Consider the following 19538-nt stretch of genomic DNA (forward strand, 5'->3'; position numbering starts at 1 on the left):
GAATAAGCATTAGGACCATAGAGGATGCTCTAGGACTAATGCTCAGTGGAAAATGACTAGGGGTGCTGGCATCCCTGTGTTCTTTTTTCAGATGGGAAATGTTCCCCCCAAGGCAAAAACACCCCTAAGATGTATTCTGGAGAACTGGGACCAATTTGACCCTCAGACGCTAAGAAAGAAATGACTTATATTCTTCTGCAGTACCACCTGGCCATGATACCCTCTTCAAGGGGGAGAAACCTGGTCTTCTGAGGGAAGTATAAATTATAACACCATCTTGCAACTAGACCTCCTTTGTAGAAAAGAAGGCAAATGGAGTGAAGTGGCATATGTACAAACTTTCTTTTCATTAAGAGACAACTCGCAATTATGTAAAAAGTGTGATTTATGCCCTCCAGGAAGCCCTCAGAGTCTACCTCCCTACCCCAGCATCCCCCCGACTCCTTCCCCAACTAATAAGGATCCCCCTTCAACCCAAACGATCCAAAAGGAGAGAGACAAAGGGGTAAACAATGAACCAAAGAGTGTCAATATTCCCCGATTATGCCCCCTCCAAGCAGTGAGAGGAGGAGAATTCGGCCCAGCTAGAGTGCATGTACCTTTTTCCCTCTCAGACTTCAAGCAAATTAAAATAGACCTAGGTAAATTCTTAGATAACCCTGACGGCTATATTGATGTTTTACAAGGGTTAGGACAATCCTTTGATCTGACATGGAGAGATATAATGTTACTGCTAGATCAGACACTAACCCCAAATGAGAGAAGTGCCGCCATAACTGCAGCCCAAGAGTTTGGCGATCTCTGGTAGCTGTCAGGTCAATGATAGGATGACAACAGAGGAAAGAGAAAGATTCCGCACAGGCCAGCAGACAGTGTAGACCCTCACTGGGACACAGAATCAGAACATGGAGATTGGTGCCGCAGACACTTGCTAACCTGCGTGCTAGAGGACTAAGGAAAACTAAGAAGAAGCCTATGAATTATCCAATGATGTCCACTATAACACAGGGAAAGGAAGAAAATCCTACTGCCTTTCTAGAGAGACTAAGGGAGGCATTGAAGAAGCATACCTCCCTGTCACCTGACTCTATTGAAGGCCAACTAATCTTAAAGGATAAGTTTATCACTCAGTCAGCTGCAGACATTAGGAAAAAACTTCAAGAGTCCACCTTAGGCCCAGAGCAAAACTTAGAAACCCTATTGAACTTGGCAATCTCGGTTTTTTTATAATAGAGATCAGGAGGAGCAGGCAGAATGGGACAAACAGGATTAAAAAAAAGGCCACCGCTTTAGTCATGGCCCTCAGCCAAGCAGAATTTGGAGGCTCTGGAAAAGGGAAAAGCTGGGCAAATCAAATGCCTAATAGGCCTTGCTTCCAGTGCGGTCTACAAGGACACTCTAAAAAGACTGTCCAAATAGAAGTAAGCCACCCCCTTGTCCTTGCCCCTTATGTCAAGGGAATTACTGGAAGGCCCACTGCCCCAGGGGATGAAAGTCCTCTGAGTCAGAAGCCACTACCCAGATAATCCAGCAGCAGGACTGAGGGTGCCCGGGGCAAGCGCCAGCCCATGCCATCACCCTCACAGAGCCCCGGGTATGCTTGACCATTGAAGGCCAGGAAGTTAACTGTCTCCTGGACACTGGCATGGCCTTCTCAGTCTTACTCTCCTGTCCCGGACAACTGTCCTCCAGATCTGTCACTATCTGAGGGGTCCTAGGACAGCCAGTCACTAGATACTTCTCCCAGTCACTAAGCTGTGACTGGGGAACTTTACTCTTTTCACATGCTTTTCTAATTACTCCTGAAAGCCCCACTCCCTTGTTAGGGAGAGACATTCTAGCAAAAGCAGGGGCCACTGTACACCTGAACATAGGGGAAGGAACACCTGTTTGTTGTCCCCTGCTTGAGGAAGGAATTAATCCTGAAGTCTGGGCAACAGAAGGACAATATGGACGAGCAAAGAATGCCCGTCCTGTTCAAGTTAAACTAAAGGTTTCTGCCTCCTTTCCCTACCAAAGGCAGTACTCCCTTAGGCCCAACAAGGACTCCAAAAGAGTGTTAAGGACCTAAAAGCCCAAGACCTAGTAAAACCATGCAATAGCCCCTGCAATACTCCAATTTTAGGAGTACAGAAACCCGACAGACATTGGAGGTTAGTGCAAGATCTCAGCATTATCAATGAGGCCGTTGTCCCTCTATACCCAGTTGTACCTAACCCTTATACTCTGCTTTCCCAAATACCAGAGGAAGCAGAGTGGTTTACAGTCCTGGACCTTAAGGATGCCTTTTTCTGTATCCCTCTACACCCTGACTCTCAATTCTTGTCTGCCTTTGAAGATCCTTCAAACCCAACGTCTCAACTCACCTGGACTGTTTTATCCCAACGGTTCAGGGATAGCCCCTATCTATTTGGTCAGGCATTAGCCCAAGTATGAGACTCAAGCCAATTCTCATACCTGGACACTCTTGTCCTTTGGTACGTGGATGATTTACTTTTAGCCACCCGTTCAGAAACCTTATGCCATCAAGCCACCCAAGCGCTCTTAAATTTCCTCGCTACCTATGGCTACAAGGTTTCCAAACCGAAGGCTCAGCTCTGCTCACAGCAGGTTAAATACTTAGGGCTAAAATTATCCAAAGGCACCAGGGCCCTCAGTGAGGAATGTATCCAGCCTATACTGGCTTATCCTCATCCCCAAACCCTAAAGCAACTAAGAGTTTCCTTAGCATAACAGGCTTCTGCTGAATATGGATTCCCACGTACAGCGAAATAGACCATTATATATACTAATTAAGGAAACTCAGAAAACCAATATCCATTTACTAAGATGGACACCTGAAGCAGAAGTGGCTTTCCAGGCCCTAAAGAAGGCCCTAACCCAAGCCCCAGTGTTAAGCTTGCCAAAGGGGCAAGACTTTTCTTTATATGTCACAGAAAAAACAGGAATAGCTCTAGGAGTCCTTACACAGGTCCGAGGGATGAGCTTGCAACCCGTGGCATACCTGAGTAAGTAAACTGATGTAGTGGCAAAGGGTTGGCCTCACTGTTTACAGGTAGTAGTGGCAGTAGCAGTCTTGGTATCTGAAGCAGCTAAAATAATACAAGGAAGAGATTTTACTGTGTGGACATCTCATGATGTGAATGGCATACTCACTGCTAAAGGAGACTTGTGGCTGTCAGACAACCATTTACTTAAATATCAGGCTCTATTACTTGAAGGGCCAGTGATGCAACTGTGCACTTGTGCAACTCTTAATGCAGCCACATTTCTTCCAGACAACGAAGAAAAGACAGAACATAACTGTCAACAAGTCATTGCTCAAACCTACGCCACTCGAGGGGACTTTCTAGAGGTTCCCCTGACTGTTCCTGACCTCAACTTGTATACTGATATCCTTTGTAGAAAAATGACTTCAAAAAGCGGGTATGCAATGGTCAGTGATAATGGAATACTTGAAAGTAATCCCATCACTCCAGGACCTAGTGCTCAGCTGGCAGAACTAGCAGCCCTCACTCGGACACTAGAATTAGGAGAAGGAAAAAGGGTAAATATATACAGACTCTAAGTCTGCTTACCTAGTCCTCCATGCCCAAGCAGCAATATGGAGAGAAAGGGAATTCCTAACTTCTGAGGGAACACCTATCAAACATGAGGAAGCCATTAGGAGATTATTATTGGCTGTACAGAAACCTAAAGAGGTGACAGTCTTCCACTACTGGGGTCATCAAAAAGAAAAAGAAACATAAAAGAGAACCACGAAGTGAATATTTAAGCCAAAAGAGCCGCAAGGTGGGACCCTCCATTAGAAATGCTTATAGAAGGACCCCCAGTATGGGGTAATCCCCTCCAGGAAACCAAGCCCCAGTACTCAACAGAAAAAGTAGAATGGAAAACCTCACGAGGACATAGTTTCCTCCCCTCAGGATGGCTAACCACTGAAAAAGGGAAAATACTTTTGCCTACAGCTAACCAATGGAAATTACTTAAAACCCTTCACCAAACCTTTCACTTAGGCACTGATAGCACCCATCAGACGGCCAAGTCATTATTTACAGGACCAGGCCTTTTCAAAACTATCAAGCAGATAGTCAGGGCCTGTGAAGTGTGCCAAAGATATAATCCCCTGCACTGCAGGCCATACCTTTCAATCCCTGTATCTTTAACCTCCTTGTTAAGTTTGTCTCTTCCAGAATCAAAGCTATAAAACTACAAATGGTTCTTCAAATGGAGCCCCAAATGCAGTCCATGACTAAGATCTACCGCAGACCCCTGGACCGGCCTGCTAGCCCATGCTCCCAAGTTAATGACATCGAAGGCACCCCTCCTGAGGAAGTCTCAATTGCACAACCCCTACTACGCCCCAATACAGCAGGAAGCAGTTACGGCGGTCATTGGCCAACCTCCCCAACAGCACTTAGGTTTTCCTGTTGAGAGGAGGCACTGAGAGACAGGACTAGCTGGATTTCCTAGGCTGACTAAGAATCCCTAAGCCTAGCTGGGAAGGTGACTGCATCCACCTTTAAACACGGGGCTTGCAACTTAGCTCACACCCGACCAATCAGAGAGCTCACTAAAATGCTAACTAGGCAAAAACAGGAGGTAAAGAAATAGCCAATCATCTATCTCCTGAGAGCACAGTGGGAGGGACAATGATCGGGATATAAACCCAGGCATTTGAGCCAGCAACAGCAACCCCCTTTGGGTCCCCTCCCTTTGGATGGGAGCTCTGTTTTCACTCTATTAAATCTTGCAACTGAAACAAAACAAAACAAAACAAAAAAACCCCATCACTTTTAATAGATACATAATGATACAGACTAAAAATATATTTAAAAAATTTGTGTTAGAATCCAAATATGACTATCTTTGTAGATCTTGGTTCCAGGTCTTGGATAGTTTTTCAAGATAAATTATCAGAAAGAAAATTATTGACTTGAAATTTTTTGGGGTGTTTTGCTTTATCTTGCTAAACTGCTTTTCAGAAATTCTGAACAAGAAGAGAAAGTCACCAGCGGGTATGAAAGATGCCATCTCATTGCATCAGGCCATACTGGGACTGTTCATTTAAAAACACCTTTGCCAGTCTGTAGGAATATTTTGTGGTTTACAATTTGCATTTAAAATTACTGATGTGATTTTAAATTTATTAGACATTTCTATTTCTCTTTTTATGAACTGCCTGCTCACATTCATTGATCATCTATTTATTGACACATATGAACTATTTTAATAAGTATAGTCATCCCTTGGTATCCACGAGGGATTGGTTCTAGGATCTCCCATGGATACCAAAATTCACAGATGCTTAATGCCTTTATATAAAATGGTGTAATATTTGCATATAACCTACATACATCCTTCTGTATACTTCATCTCTAGATTACTTATAATATCTTTAATACAATGTAAATGCTATGTGAATAGTTGTTATACTGTATTGTTTAGAGAATAATGACAATGTTTTTTCCCCTCATTTTCTTTTATCTGTGGTTGGCTGAATCTGGGGATGCAGAACCCATGAATATGGAGGGTTGACTATATATTAAATATTTGCCTGTTGGGTCTTTTGGCAATCATATAGAGAGGACTCTTCCAAATCATGATTTCCCTTTCACTCAACTCAAATCTAGCTGCTGGGAATTAGGCCCAGGTCTTAGAATGACTATGTTTCCCCACTCCCTGTGAAGTAAAGCCTCAGGTCTTCAACTCAGGGATCATTTCTTCTGTCATTTTCTGGGTTGTTATTGCACCTCTGCTCTATTGTCTCGCATCAATTCTGTATGTCTCATCTCATAATTATCATCCCTTATCTTTTTCCTGAGTTCTGGGACTGGTGTTCTAATTTTCTATTTAGTGCCAGAAATAGCCTTCCTGCTGCCCTCCCTGAGCACTCATTGGGCAATGGGGTTTTCATTCCCGAAGCATTTCATTGTCCACAGACTACACCTTTTTCGTGACAGGCTGTTCTTTTGCATTATCACATTGTTCTGTTGAGTCTCATGGAGAACCAGAAATTTAAAAATTTTATATTCTTAAATGGAGAGCCACTTGCCCTGAATCTGCCGCCTGGTCCCTACTTTAGAACTGCAGTCCCTTCTCATATGACCTATGGTTTTTCTCTGACGAGTTAGCCTTTTCCAGAAAGGTCTATCTGTCCCTGATGGGCTGCTGGGTGGCCCTGTCAGAGCCTCGGTAGGTCCTGTTTAATTATTTTGCTCACAGTAAAAGGATAAAGGCAACATCTAGGCCTACCGTAATTTTTTTCTCTGCCCCCGGAAATATACTGCCTGTGTAGTTCCAGGAGGTAGCTGCAGGTCAAAGGAAACAGCCATTGACAGGGAATTCTCCACATTTAGGTTTTATGTTTAGTATTTCACTGAGTGAAATATATGCAGTAGGAAATCAAACTGCCTTTTTTTCCCTTCCAAATACTTAATTGTTTTCTGTTACTAAATAATCTCCTCCTGACTCCCACTTAGTATTTGTTTTTACCTTATGTTACCTTTTTCTATAGAGTCATGTTCCATTATGCTGTCTGGAGTAAGTATCACACTTATTTAATCACTTTCAAAAACAATTACCTTTTGATATCTCTGAAAGCTTTCTGAGCACCTGGTTAGTCTTCTGGGAGAACCTCTGGATACTTTCTCAGGTTAACAAATAAACAAAAATATCCACCTATTGGCATTTTCACCGGAAAGCCAATCAATAAATGGCTGTTTTCGTGAGGAGCTGGCCATGTTTCCACTTAGACCAGCCTCAGAGCAGGCTGAGCTGCTGCCTGCTGCCCTTGGTGCCCTTCATGTATGTGGTTCAGGTTAGTCCTGGTGACAAATGTCCTTGGCTTTTCATCTTGTGGATGGGATCTTTGTTCCATTATATTTTTGCCATGTATATAGATATATATTTTCATTACATTGCATTACAACCATTATATAGGAAATCCCATACTTTGATTGGTTTATTTTGAATCTGGGCTATCTTACTGAACTTATTAGTTCTAACAGTTTTTCAAATGCTTCTCCTGGACTTTCTAAGGACACAGTAACACCACCTGCAAATAATGAAAAATGAATCTCCTTTCTACAACTATATTTCTTAGTTTTGATACCATTGGAAAATAATGGTGGTGAGTAGGCATTCTTTTCTATTTCCTTGTTTCTGTGGGGATGCTTTTGAAGTGTTATGCCATTATGCATCATGCCAGGGAAGGATCCTTACAGTTCTAATTTACTAAGAGCATAAAAAAAATCCCCAAGTAGGTGTTGGATTTTATTGAATGACTTAAGTGTGCATTGAGATGATGATTTAAGTTTCATAAAAATATATTGTCTTAGTAATGTGGTATATTAATAGATATCTTTATGGTATATTGTCCTTGAATACCTAGGATAAATGCTACCTGGTCTTGTTGAATTATTCTTTTATTAGCAATTTGATAACCCTACTACTTTATATGGGTATTTTGCACCTAAGATTATATTGTTAAACACTAGCTGTAATGCCACAATATCCTTATCCAATTTTCTTTGTGCTAGAAAATGGCTATGGTAGATTGAATTATTGCTCCCAATTCCTCACTCTGCCATTATAGTATTATACACCCACATTTCTGCCACAGCCTCACAAAGGCCAGAATGTATTTCCCTGCCCCTTGACTTTGGAATTGGCTATGAGACTTGCTTTGACCAATGGGATAGTAGCAGATGGGACATAAATAGAAACTTAAAGCTTGCTTGCTTGGTGGGGCTTGCAATCCTTTGCCTGTGCCATCTACATGAGAAGAATACATAAGGCAGCCACTGCCCCTCCTAACTCTCCTAAACCTCAGAATAGGAGAGGAGGAACACACCTGTCTCAGCTGACTCAAGATCTGTGGTCAATAAATAAACTGCTTATTCTTGTATGCCATTGATAATTTGTAGTTTTTATGCAGCTGAAGCTGACCAATATAATGTCTTATCTGAAAACAAACAAAAAAGTGTGCGGATACTATTTTAAGACTTAAATAGTTAGATAACAGATGAACAGCTCATGGCACTTAGCTTGTGACTGGCAATCATCACTCCCTCCATTCTCTGGTCTGTTAGGCTCGCTAGAGGAGAGAATTGTGACAGACAGTCTTTTCAAAACATGGCCACAGGATCATCTCCTGGTTTATATGCTCTTCTAGAACCTGGCCACTCTTCCATTGAGAGGTGAAGTCTGTGTCCCTCCTGGGGGACTGGGGTAGGCATTTGTGACTGCTTTACTCAATGGCAGAAGTGATACTGTGTGACTTCTGAGGCTAGGTCATAAAAATACCATGCACTTACATCTTATGGTCTTGGGACACTTGGTTTTAGAACCCAGCTGCCATGAATGGGTTCTAAAAAACGCCCAAACTATCCTACTCAGAAAGACCCCACAGAGTGGTCACATGCATGTGTTGTGGTCAATGTCCAACACACAGCACCAACTGCCAGACACATGAGTGAAGAGTCCCTGATGACTGTAGCCTCCAGCGTCCACTCAGTCACAGTCTTCAAGTCTTCTCAGCTGAGACCCCAGGTATCATGGAGCAGGGACAAGCCACCCAATTGTGCTCTGGTCAAATTCCTGACCCACTGAGTCTATGAGCATAACAGAATGGTCAGTTTACACCAGTAAGTTTGGGGTGGTTTGTTATATTTGATAACTGGAACAGGAATGGAGATTCAAAAAGGTTATATGATTTTTCCCATGGTTATACTACCTGAAAATGGTAGGATTGAGATTCAAACCCAGGTTTGCCTGTATTTTTTTTTCTGTTGCACTGTACTGATGATGGACAGTGAATCATCGGTTGGAGAGGCAGTGGCTGAGCCAGGCAGGGCTGAGAAGGGTACCACTAAGTAGCTCCACCTCCATCTATGTGTAGCCCCAAACCAGGTCACTCTGAGGTGTGATGGAAAAACTGCCCCCTCTAGAGCTGACCATCCCCCTCAGCAAGACTGGGCCTCAGTAAAATGTTATTGCTGCTTAAAATGCTAGCAGTCTCACAAACCGTGAAGCAAAGACTTAATAGCATTCCAAACTGTAAAGACTTCATTATTTCCACAGAGAATGGCTTCGCACATTTATCACCATTTTATTAAGAATTACCATACATATTTAAAACAAAACTACATGTGTCAAAACAATTGAGAAAAGCATTAGGTAATGCTCAGACGTGGCTGCCCTGTAGCACAGACTGGTTACTAATTTGCCTTTCCCTTTTGCAGACTTCAGCTCTGGGGCTTTTTGCTGGGAGAAGCTTGCTGTTTCTATGGGCACAAGCACAGTCTGGCCCCTACCACCTCATGCACACTTTTCCCCATTTTCTTCTTCCCTTGGTTGTGTTGGCTGAAGTGCACCCTGGGAAGCAAAGGCCTTGAAAGACAAAAATCTAAGAGATCAGGAGCAACTGTCCCAAGTAGTGTTAAGAATCAAGTAACAAAGAGCTGAGGGTAATATAGCATGTTAAGAAAACACATAAAAAAGAACAGAATCTCAACTAAAAGGTTATGCATGCTTTTACAAACAGACTACTATGATTAAACCTCACCTCTAAGTGAAGCTTGGAAAATATGATCTGGCTGTGGCCACTGAAACTTTGAGGCCATTTTAGCACCATTTTCTTTATTTTCCTCGTCAGTCTTCAAGTTTATGTAATGTTTTGCATCTTTTTTGTTTCTCCAGAGAGCTCTTCACCTGTGTGATCCAAATGAATTTGAGACCACCTATTTATTGCTCCACCCTGTGTCCTGCTGGCCAGAAGTGCCCATCAATTTCAAAGGCCTGTGTGTGGCTGGATTGAGGAAGCCAGGAGCAGGGACAAGAATAGATCCAGGTCTTCCCATTACTCCAAAATGGAACCTGGCCCTCTAGCACCACAGTCTGCCAGCTGGGACCATGGTGGCCATTACTGGAAGTGTGATCATCTGCCCTCCCTCCTCAGTGGCCTTGGAGTATATGCTCTTCTGTCTGCTTTCAATTTTTCTTACTTCTTTCTGTGTGCAGTCTTCCTTTCAATCAGCAAACTCTTCCTGCACACTATAAAGCCCACTTTGGTCTTCAGAATCTTTCAGTGCCTGAGCTTGTCAGTATGAGGTTTCTCTTTCTTTATTTCCAAATGTTCTGCTTTCTTTGTGTGCAACTTCTTAAGAATTTGGCAAAGTAAACAACAAAGCAGCAATATTTCATAGGGTTTAAACTTCCCTTTGGTCCTGGATAGAAAGGATTTTTTTTTTTTTGAGGCAGAGTTTCACTCTTGTAGCCCAGGCTAGAGTGCAATGGCATGATCTCGGCTCACTGCAACCTCTGCCTCCTGGGTTCAAGCAATTCTCCTGCCTCGGCCTCCCAAGTAGCTGGGATTACAGGCACCTGCCACCACGCTGGCTAATTTTTTTGTATTTTTTAGGAGAGATGGAGTTTCACCATGTTGGTCAGGCTGGTCTCGAACTCCTGACCTTAGGTAATCCACCCGTCTTGGCCTCCCAAACTACTGGGATTACAGGCCTGCCACCTGGATCTATTCTTCTCCCTGCTTCTGTCTTCCTCAATCCTGTCACACAGAGGCCTTTGAAATTAATGCCTGCCACCACACCTGGCAGAAAGGATGTTTTCGTTTCTTCTTTCTCCTGCTCCTTTCTCTGTAATTATCTCTCTAAGTCTCAGACATGTGGCACTGGTTGGCTGGCAGCACATTCTGTGCATCTGAGCCCTTACGCAACTTCCAGAGGAGGGGGTGCTCCGCTGGGGTCCTGCTTGCTTTTGGGGTATTAGAATCTCTTTTTTTGCATGCCTCTGTCTCTGATCGTTTAACATCCAGCCGTGTCTTTCTGCCCACTGACCAGAATCTTTTCACAGCAGGTGGGTTTTAAAAAGCACTTACCAGAACTCCCAAATGCTAGGGTCTCAGAGCCCCTCAAAACCTCATTCCCTTCTCTTTGGGGTCCTCAGACCTGGCAGGAACCTCATATAGGAAGAAAGGCAGCCAGAGAGCAGGCAGTGAGGACAGGTCATAATCAGGCAGTTCTGGCTGGGCATAAAGTCCGCTCCTGCTGAAGGGAAGCTGCTCAACACTGCACTGGACATCCTCCACGTGTGGAATCTAGGCAAAGCAGCTCTATTCTCTATTAACAAATAACTGAGCCTGGGCCATCTGTCACTTCAACTCTCCTCTCAAGCCAGGCTTTGCAGTGGCAGGAATCTGAGGTCCAGCATGCAGAGACAGACCTAAGTGGGAGCCTCTGCTGCTTATGAGCTGGGTGACCTGGGGCAAATTACTTAACCTCTCTATACCCTATTCCCTTCACCTGTGCAATAAGAATAAATAATACCACACACTTCGGAGGCATGGCATAAGACTCAAATGACTAATATAGGGATAGTTCAGGGGCAGAGACATGGCTGGAGAGCATACTAGAAATATCAGTAGAATCTGAATTTTCCCCTACCTGCCTCCTTGTTTTCACTACAAATAGCATTTCCTTTCCTGCTTTTTAAGGCAAGAGGGGAACACACTGACTCTTTAGCAGACAGTTTAGCATGCACTTCAAGCCAGAGAGTGTACCAGCACTGTGGATTCACAAGTAAATATGATGGGAGCCCTGCCCTCACAGGATGGGGTTGGGGATGGGGGATAAAGTCCCAAGGGAGATGGACAGTCACCACATGGGTAGTCACTGCTGGGCACAGACACATGAGGGAAGCTTGGGGAGCTGAAAGAAGCTCTGAACAGGTTGGAGCATGTTTTCTGGAGGATGGGACATTGAAACTGAATCACCTACAAAGTTGAAGGCAGATGGTAACCTAAGAAAGGTAAAGTCTTGTTAATCAAATCAGTTCTTTTCACTTTAACTGTATTGAAAAGACACTTTTAAAAATCTTCATAACAACTGAAGCTCGATGATGCCTTGATTCTACACTAATATCCTTGCCCATTTCTTGATACGTTTTCAATTTACCTTCATGGTAATTTACACTCAAGGAAACTGTCCAAGATATGCAGGGGATTCAATAAAATAGGTCATGGAGTTAAATGCTGTGGTGAAACACAGGGCTTAGTTTTATGGATAAAATTTAAACTGCTTAGCTGCCTTTTTTGCATTATTCGTGTTAAGACTAATGATTACTCACGAAATGGGAAGGAATCACTGTAGAAATGAGGAAGCCATTTTCTTAATTCTTTAAGCACAACTGGTGGGGTTGTCGACTCTGCCCTTGAGGTTAACAGGCTTTGTATTAGGGAAGAGACCTGCTTGGCCTACCAGTCAACCTCTCTTGCCTGGGCTGCTCCTGAAACTGCTGCAGGAGCAGGAAACTTGAAATGAGACTTTTTCCTAAGATTGACATTGGGTAGAATGAGCAGGATAGAAGACAATAGATTAATGTCAGTTCCTTCTGGTATTTTTCAAAGTGAGGTCTGCATTGATGTCATTGACAAAAACGCAAATTCCAGATTGTAACCAAATCTGCTTACTGGCAGTGAGGTTTAGGCACTTCAATTTTTCACAAGCATCCCAGGCGATTCTCATGTGCTATTGGAGAACCACAGATTGGCACTGGCTATAAAGAGACCACTTCCTTTCGGTCATCCAAGGTTATTTTATTAACCTAGCATTGGACTCCAATGTAAACAAGGGCCATTTTTCTATAATGATCAAATTACTAATTTTATAAGTATAGAATAAAAGGATATGGGTTTCTTAGATTGTAAATGTTTTATGTAGTTAATGCAATTTCATTTTTGAGGTTTGTTTCTAATAATACTCTTAATTTACATGTCTAATGAATTCCTTGTACACAATTCTGATTATGTAAATTTAAGATGATCTTTTCCACTTTGCAATACAAGACATTTAAAATAACCTAAAGTTGCCCATTCTCACTAAGCACATGAAAATTAGTCCCTGTGGCGAAACTTTATTAAAGCTTTTTCTTTTTATTTCAAGTGTTGTTTATATTGTTTCTCTAACTGTTCTACGTAATGGTTTATAGGCATCTACCTTCCCCAAAGAAAAAGGGTTAAGTGATCAAATATGTTTGGGAAACATGAAGGCAGACAAAGTGAAACAGAACTTCAGATTGCAGATCCTTTGAGAGCCCTTAATGTGCACAGTAATTCTCCAAGAAGGGGACAGAAGTCCCTGGCCTTCCCACGCCTGTTTAGTTTTTATGGATCCCTCTGCTGGATGAGTGTTCACAGGACCACGCTTTGTGAAATACTCAGTCAGCTCTATCAGCAAATTACATCGGGGGATTGGGTTGCCTTCATTTGGATGCATTGCCCATGTTACCCAGACCTAGGAAGATATTTTACAATTTGGGGTGTATATGAGATATTTGGGTATGTTTCCTCCAATATCAACTTCCTACTTCTGAAATTCAGGTTGAAACACTGACCTAAATTACAGAAATCACAATCTACTTCCCATCACCAACAGTGCCACTATCATCAAATCATGATCAGCATCAACCGACACAATGATTCCCACTACCACTATCACATTAATAGCACCACTACCATCCTACCATGCCCAGCAAGACAACTGCCATCACGGTCACTATGACCAACACCATATTACCACCACTGCCACTAATATGCCCCATTGCTATGCCAATAACCACTAACACCATTACCACCACAGTCCAACTAACCAATGCTGCTGCCATCATTGCTGCCACGATCTGTACTACCACCACTGCCACTAGTGCAAACATCACCACTACTGCTGTTAAAGCAGCCACCACCACTGCACCCACTGTCGCCACTGTCCTTTCCACGTCCAGATAAAGAAAGAAGAGGAGACAGAAAGCATAGTTTCATTATTCTAGGTTGTACTCAACGGTTCGTCACTAGATATAATTGCACATATGTTCCCCTAGTTACTGTGGCATCCCAATAGCCATCAAGTGGAACCAGACATGGTATCACAGCAGAATCCTGGGGTCTAAGGTCTAGTTTAAACAAGACCTCTGATCCAAGGCAGGGGTCCCTTAATTACCTCTATGACAGGAGGCAAAGATGTCACACAGGGCTGCATGTCAGCTAAACTCATTGGAAGGTTCATTTCTGCCTTCAGAAATGTGGACGCTGGGCTTCAGTTAGTTGTAAGGGAGCAGCCCCTGGTGCGAGCCATGTGGCAACTAGAGGGGCTTTAAAATCAGCACAAAATTAAGTTTTATTGCTGCTTTGAGGAAGGTTCAAGGTTGCGGGGAGGGGATTACAGCAGACAATTGTTTAATTTACTCAGCTATATGCTCAGGTTTATGTAATTGAGCTATTTTAAAGTCATATTTTATGTATGCATTGCTGTACATATTGCACATACATAAATGTACAATAATAAAGAGTGGCATATATGAATCTCGGGAATTGTGCCAAAGGCTTTACATATACTCTCTTTAATCCTTTCAACTCCTGTATGAAAGGAGTGTGACTGTCATTTTCATTTTCCTAATGAACAAACTGTGGCACGAAGAGGTTAAATAACTAGCCTAAGGTTACAAAGCTAATTAATTGTAAGACTGAGATCTAAACCCAGGTAGTCTGGTTCCAGGGCCCACGATCTTAACCAACACTCTACATTGTTAACACACTGTCTACACATTGTCTACACACAGATGCAGTGTGTATACATCAGTTGTATATATATCATCTTGCATAAGGTGATTTAAGGGATGTTCAAGGATATTGTTGAGTATATGCAATTTATCTCATGTGCTGATTTTTAAGCCTAGTCCCAGAGGAAATGCAAGTTCAGTGAAATCTAAGGGGGAAAAAAGAGACATGAAAAACCAACAAGTGCAAAGCAATGTGGTGCAAAATGTGGTGGCAGAGCAACAACCATTCTCAGCAGAATCCTCATTAATTCATGCCAGTAAGTATGCAATAAGGAGCTGCAGTATGCAGGGCACTGGGTCGGGTGATGCCAGCCCTCCTGAGCCTTATCCCATAACTTATCAGGTGTGTTCAATTTCTTAGTGCGTCTCAAGAAAAAGTATCTCAGGTTCGAATTGCTGCAAAGTTTTTCAAGCACATCCACAGATAGCAAGACCCACTGGAGGCAGATCAGGGATGAGTCTGAGGGCAGTGCGGAGGGTGCTACCAGGTGATCACCAATCCTTCCTGCTCATCTGTATTCATTCCTTAGACATCTTGATATTAGAAATTATTGGTTTGTGAATGCACCTATTGTTAACTCTTTCAATATACAAATACATGCAAACATATGTATATTCTACATATATGGACAGGCACAGATATTTTTAAGTTGGGCTCCCTCAAACAGAATTAATTTGTGAGGGTATAAACCCACTCCACAATGTCCACAGTGTGGCCAAAACCACTTTTGAGGTGATCAACTCTATGCTGGGAGCACGGGAGTTCTGGGCTGAACTCAAAGATGCTTCTCAACTCTAAAGTACCATCATCATCTTCACCATCATCTTCCTTTCCTTTTCTCTTACGTGCCCAGAATGTGCCAGGCTTTGTGCTGTTTACAGGGTTTATATTCCCACAAAAATCTCAAAAGCCAGTTGCCAGAATTTCTGTAAAGTTTCTTAATTGGTTTGGCCAAGGTTGCACAGGCTGGAAATGGTAGTGCTTGGATTTGAAAGCAGGCTCATTTGCCTGGATTTGAAGGTTTTTTTTGTTTATATCTTTGGCGTTTGTTTTTACCATACTATGCACCTCTTAAATTCTTCATCCCTAAAATGAGGGGGCGGGGGGGGCAGTAATGCCAACCTCATAGGGTTGTTTTGGCAATTAAAAAACAGTGTAAAATTCTTTTTGTAAAATTTAAAGAGTCTTGCACATATATCATTACTATTATTTTGGTTTCACGTGGTTTTTTTTTTTTTACTGTAACAAATTTACTTAAATATCTAGATAATGACTTCAACATAATTGCCTTCCTTTGTAATTATACATATTTTATTTTAAAATAATTTTAGACTTACGAATGTTGCAAAGACAGTACAAAGAGTTCCCATATATCCTTTATTCAGCTTCTACTAATGTTAATAACTTAAATAACCATGGTACAGTGATCTGAAGCAGGAAATTAACATTAATTCAACACTGATATAGAGACATCATTTCTATTTCCCTATTGTTCCAGAGTTCAACCTAGGATCTCACATTGCACATAGTTGTCCTGTATCTACAGTCTCTGTTAATTAAGGACAGCTCCTCAGTCTTCAGCACCTGGACTTTTACAACGAGCACTGGCCAGTTATTTTGTAGAACATCCCTCAGTATGGTTGGTGTTTTCTCATCATTAGATTAAGCTTATTCACCTTAGGCAAGAATACCTCAGAACTGATGCTTTGCTCTTCTCAATACCTCTTACGTCAAAGGGTACATGATGTTGATTTGTCTTGATTTTGGTCATATTAACTTTGATACTTGGTTGAGTGGTATATTCTAGATTTCTCCACATAAGTTACTATTTCCCCCTGGGTATTTGTAAATAATATGTGTCCTGTAAGAAAACACTTTGTTGAGATTATGTAAATATCCTGATTCCCATCATATCTTGCCTACTAATTTTAGCATGCATTGATGATTCTGGTCTGTAACAATTATTACTGTTATATTAGTTTGTAAAATAGTGATTTTCTATTTCTGACATTCTTTCTACAATATTAATTAGTATTCTACTGTAAGGAAGGACTGACCTTTCTCCTGCATTTCTATATTCATTTAACCATTTATTTTTGTCAATATAGACTCATGGGTACTTATTTTATTCTGTGGGGTGTAATCCATTATCATTATTTATTTTGTTCCTCAAATTATCCCAGATTTGCCCAATGGAAGCTCCTTTAGGTTGGCTCCTGTGGCTTTCTGACATTCTCCCATCATTTAAGCCTTTCCTCACTTTCAGAACTGCAAGATGTTCAGGCTTATCTTGTAAGCTTCCTGCCCCAGCCCTGGAATCAACCGTTTCTCCAAGGAGCCCTCATTTCTTTTATTGAAGAATGGCATTTAGAAACCAAGGGGACTAGCTGTACTCATTGCTGCTAGGGTTTCATGGTTTATAGGCCCTCTTAGAGGGCAAAGCTAGAAAATTTTATATAATTATATCTGCAAGTATCTGTATCTATCTACCCTCAAATGTGTCCACATATCACTCTGCATTTATTTCTAAAACTACCCATCTGTATATATATTGAAAACTGTTCATACTGAAACCTCCAATTCCAATACAACACCAAAGAGTTTATTGTAGCCTCCTCTCCTTTATTCATAATTCCTTTCTTCAATGTTAAGAAACCTGGCTTGATCATCTACAATCATTTACTCATTTGCTCAATCCTAGTACTTATGTAAAATAGTTTTAAAATTGCTCATCCATACCCCTGTGGAAAACAAATTACTAACTAGTGAACAGGACTTATGTACAACTTTTCTTGTCCTTAGCCTTGCAGTATCCAATCACAATGCTGCTTTCCATATTACTGAGGTTATTTTCTTTCCTACTGCCCTCAGTGTGGCTATGCATTCATTTGTAATAGAACCAGGCTCATTTGTTACTGTTTGCATTTCATCTTGGGTTCCCCTTGCATCCTGATTGACTTTCATTATATATTTAGTTTTTCTGGCATGTGATCCCATTGTTCTAATAGTAAGAGCTATATAAAGAGGAATACTAAGAGAAGGGTCTCTCTGCCCTCGTCCTATCTTCTAACCCTTTGCCATTTCCCCATTCTTTCTATTCTGTTCCCATCTATCCCTCGTAAGCCACCAATTTCCTTAGTTTACAAAATCTATTCTTATTTTGTCCTTTTATGATTTATTTTCCCTATAATTATCAGTAACTCATAAATTTCCCCAAGGCCTAACTTTGTCTTGACAACCCCATCTTTAGGAATATTTATACAGACACATCTATTCAATTCATTTTAATTAATGTCTTTGTGCTGTTGGGAATTTTACTTTACTCTGTTTTATCTGATGCCATCCTGGGTTTTCTGAATGCTCTTTGCATGGTTTCTCTTTATGGTCTGTTTAGCAAAGAAGCTGGTGCTCCACTCTGAATGATCTTGGCTTCCCATCTGGAAGACAAAGATGGTTACTGGCCTTGGCATATTAACCCTTGAGGTGCCTCCTCAGGAAGTGAAGAGTTGGGCTTGGCTGGCTGGCATAGCAGCAGTGACAGCAACAGAGACAGCATGGCCTGCTCAGAAGGGGTGCCCCAGGTGCCAAGGACGAGTGCACTGGCTTTGTATTCTTTGAGACTGGGGCTTTACCTAACACTTGCAAAACTTATTACCCCTCCAGTCCTCAAGTTTCCTTGAACCTACAGAATAGGAATGTTAAAAGTTACTTCACAGGACTGTTTTGAGGATGAAGTGGCTGTTTGAAAACTCAGGCATGGAAGAGGTCCAGTGAAGGACAGTGTCACTTCCTCACTTCACCCTTTCATGCTTAATTAACATTTAATTAATACAATATGTTGTTTCCATTTTTTTTGTATTTTTTTAAATGGTTTGAGATAAATGTAGATTTACATGTAGTTGCAAAATAATACAGAATGATCCCATGTACCCCTTACCTAGTTACCCCCAATGGTAACATCTTGCAATATTATACCACAATGTCACAACCAGGATATTCAGATAGCTGTCATCCACTGATCCTATACTCCTTTGATTGTGTGGTAGTTCTGTGAAATTTCGTCCCATCTGTAGTTTTCATGTAGCCATCGCCACAGTCAAGGCACAGAACGCTTCACTTCCATCACCACAAGGAACCCTTGTGTTGCCTTTTATAACCACACCCACTTCTCTCCTGTCTCCCAAACTCCATCCCTAATCTCTGGCAACCACTAATATGTTCCTTACTTATATAATTTTGTCATTACAAGAAAGTTATAGATATTGAATCACACAGTATGTAAACTTTTAGGATTGGTGTTTTTCACTCAGCATTATTCCCTGGAGATCATCCAAGTTGTTGCATGAATAATTTGTTTCTTTTATTCCTGGGGAGTGGTCTATGGTATGGATGTATCACAGTTTAGTTATTCACCCCTTGAAAGACATTTGGTTGGTTTCTAGTTTCTGGCTATTATAAATGAAACTGTGATGAACATTTGTGTACAGGTTTCTGTGTGAACATAAGTTTTCATTTCTCTAGGATAAATGCCCGTGAGTGCAACTGCTGGGTCATATGGCAACTGCATGTTTAGTTTTACAAGAAACTGCCAAACTGCTTTCCAGAGTGGCTGTGCCATTTTAAATTCCCTCCAGCAATTATAAGCGGTGCAGTTTCTCGATATTCTTTCCAGAATTCGATGGTGTTGCTATTTTTTATCTTAGCCATTTTGGCAGGTGTGTAGTAATATCTTATTGTGTGTTTAAAGTTGCATTTCCCTAATGGTTAATGTTGTTAAATATTTTATCATGTGCTTATCTGCTGTCTGTGTATCCTCTTCGTGAAATGGTTCTTCATGTATTTTGCTCATTTCCTGATTGTGTTTTAATTGTTAAATTTTGAAAGTTCTTTAGATATTCTTGACATT

At 41.5% G+C, this 19538-nt stretch overlaps 1 protein-coding gene and 1 long non-coding RNA gene across 16 annotated transcripts in view; one reads left to right on the forward strand and one right to left on the reverse strand.

Moving 5' to 3' along the window:
- Positions 1-19538, reverse strand: part of LOC105469958 (nicotinamide nucleotide adenylyltransferase 3) — a 115992-nt gene that overhangs the window by 31108 nt on the left and 65346 nt on the right. The window lies entirely within an intron of this gene.
- LOC112424651 (uncharacterized) overlaps positions 1-19538 on the forward strand; it is a 29004-nt gene that overhangs the window by 2214 nt on the left and 7252 nt on the right. The window contains exons 2-4 of one of the 8 annotated variants that reach the window (XR_011619745.1): positions 7042-7132; positions 9703-9853; positions 14744-14888. This is a non-coding gene — a long non-coding RNA (uncharacterized lncRNA). Of the gene's footprint in view, positions 1-6517; positions 6544-7041; positions 7133-9702; positions 9854-11730; positions 11827-14743; positions 14889-19538 lie in introns of those variants that run through there. The other 7 variants (XR_003015473.2, XR_003015471.2, XR_011619746.1 and 4 more) reach the window with 7 other exon arrangements.

Source organism: Macaca nemestrina, chromosome 2 (assembly GCF_043159975.1).
Source record: "Macaca nemestrina isolate mMacNem1 chromosome 2, mMacNem.hap1, whole genome shotgun sequence".
In the NCBI taxonomy this organism is placed as follows: domain Eukaryota; kingdom Metazoa; phylum Chordata; class Mammalia; order Primates; family Cercopithecidae; genus Macaca; species Macaca nemestrina.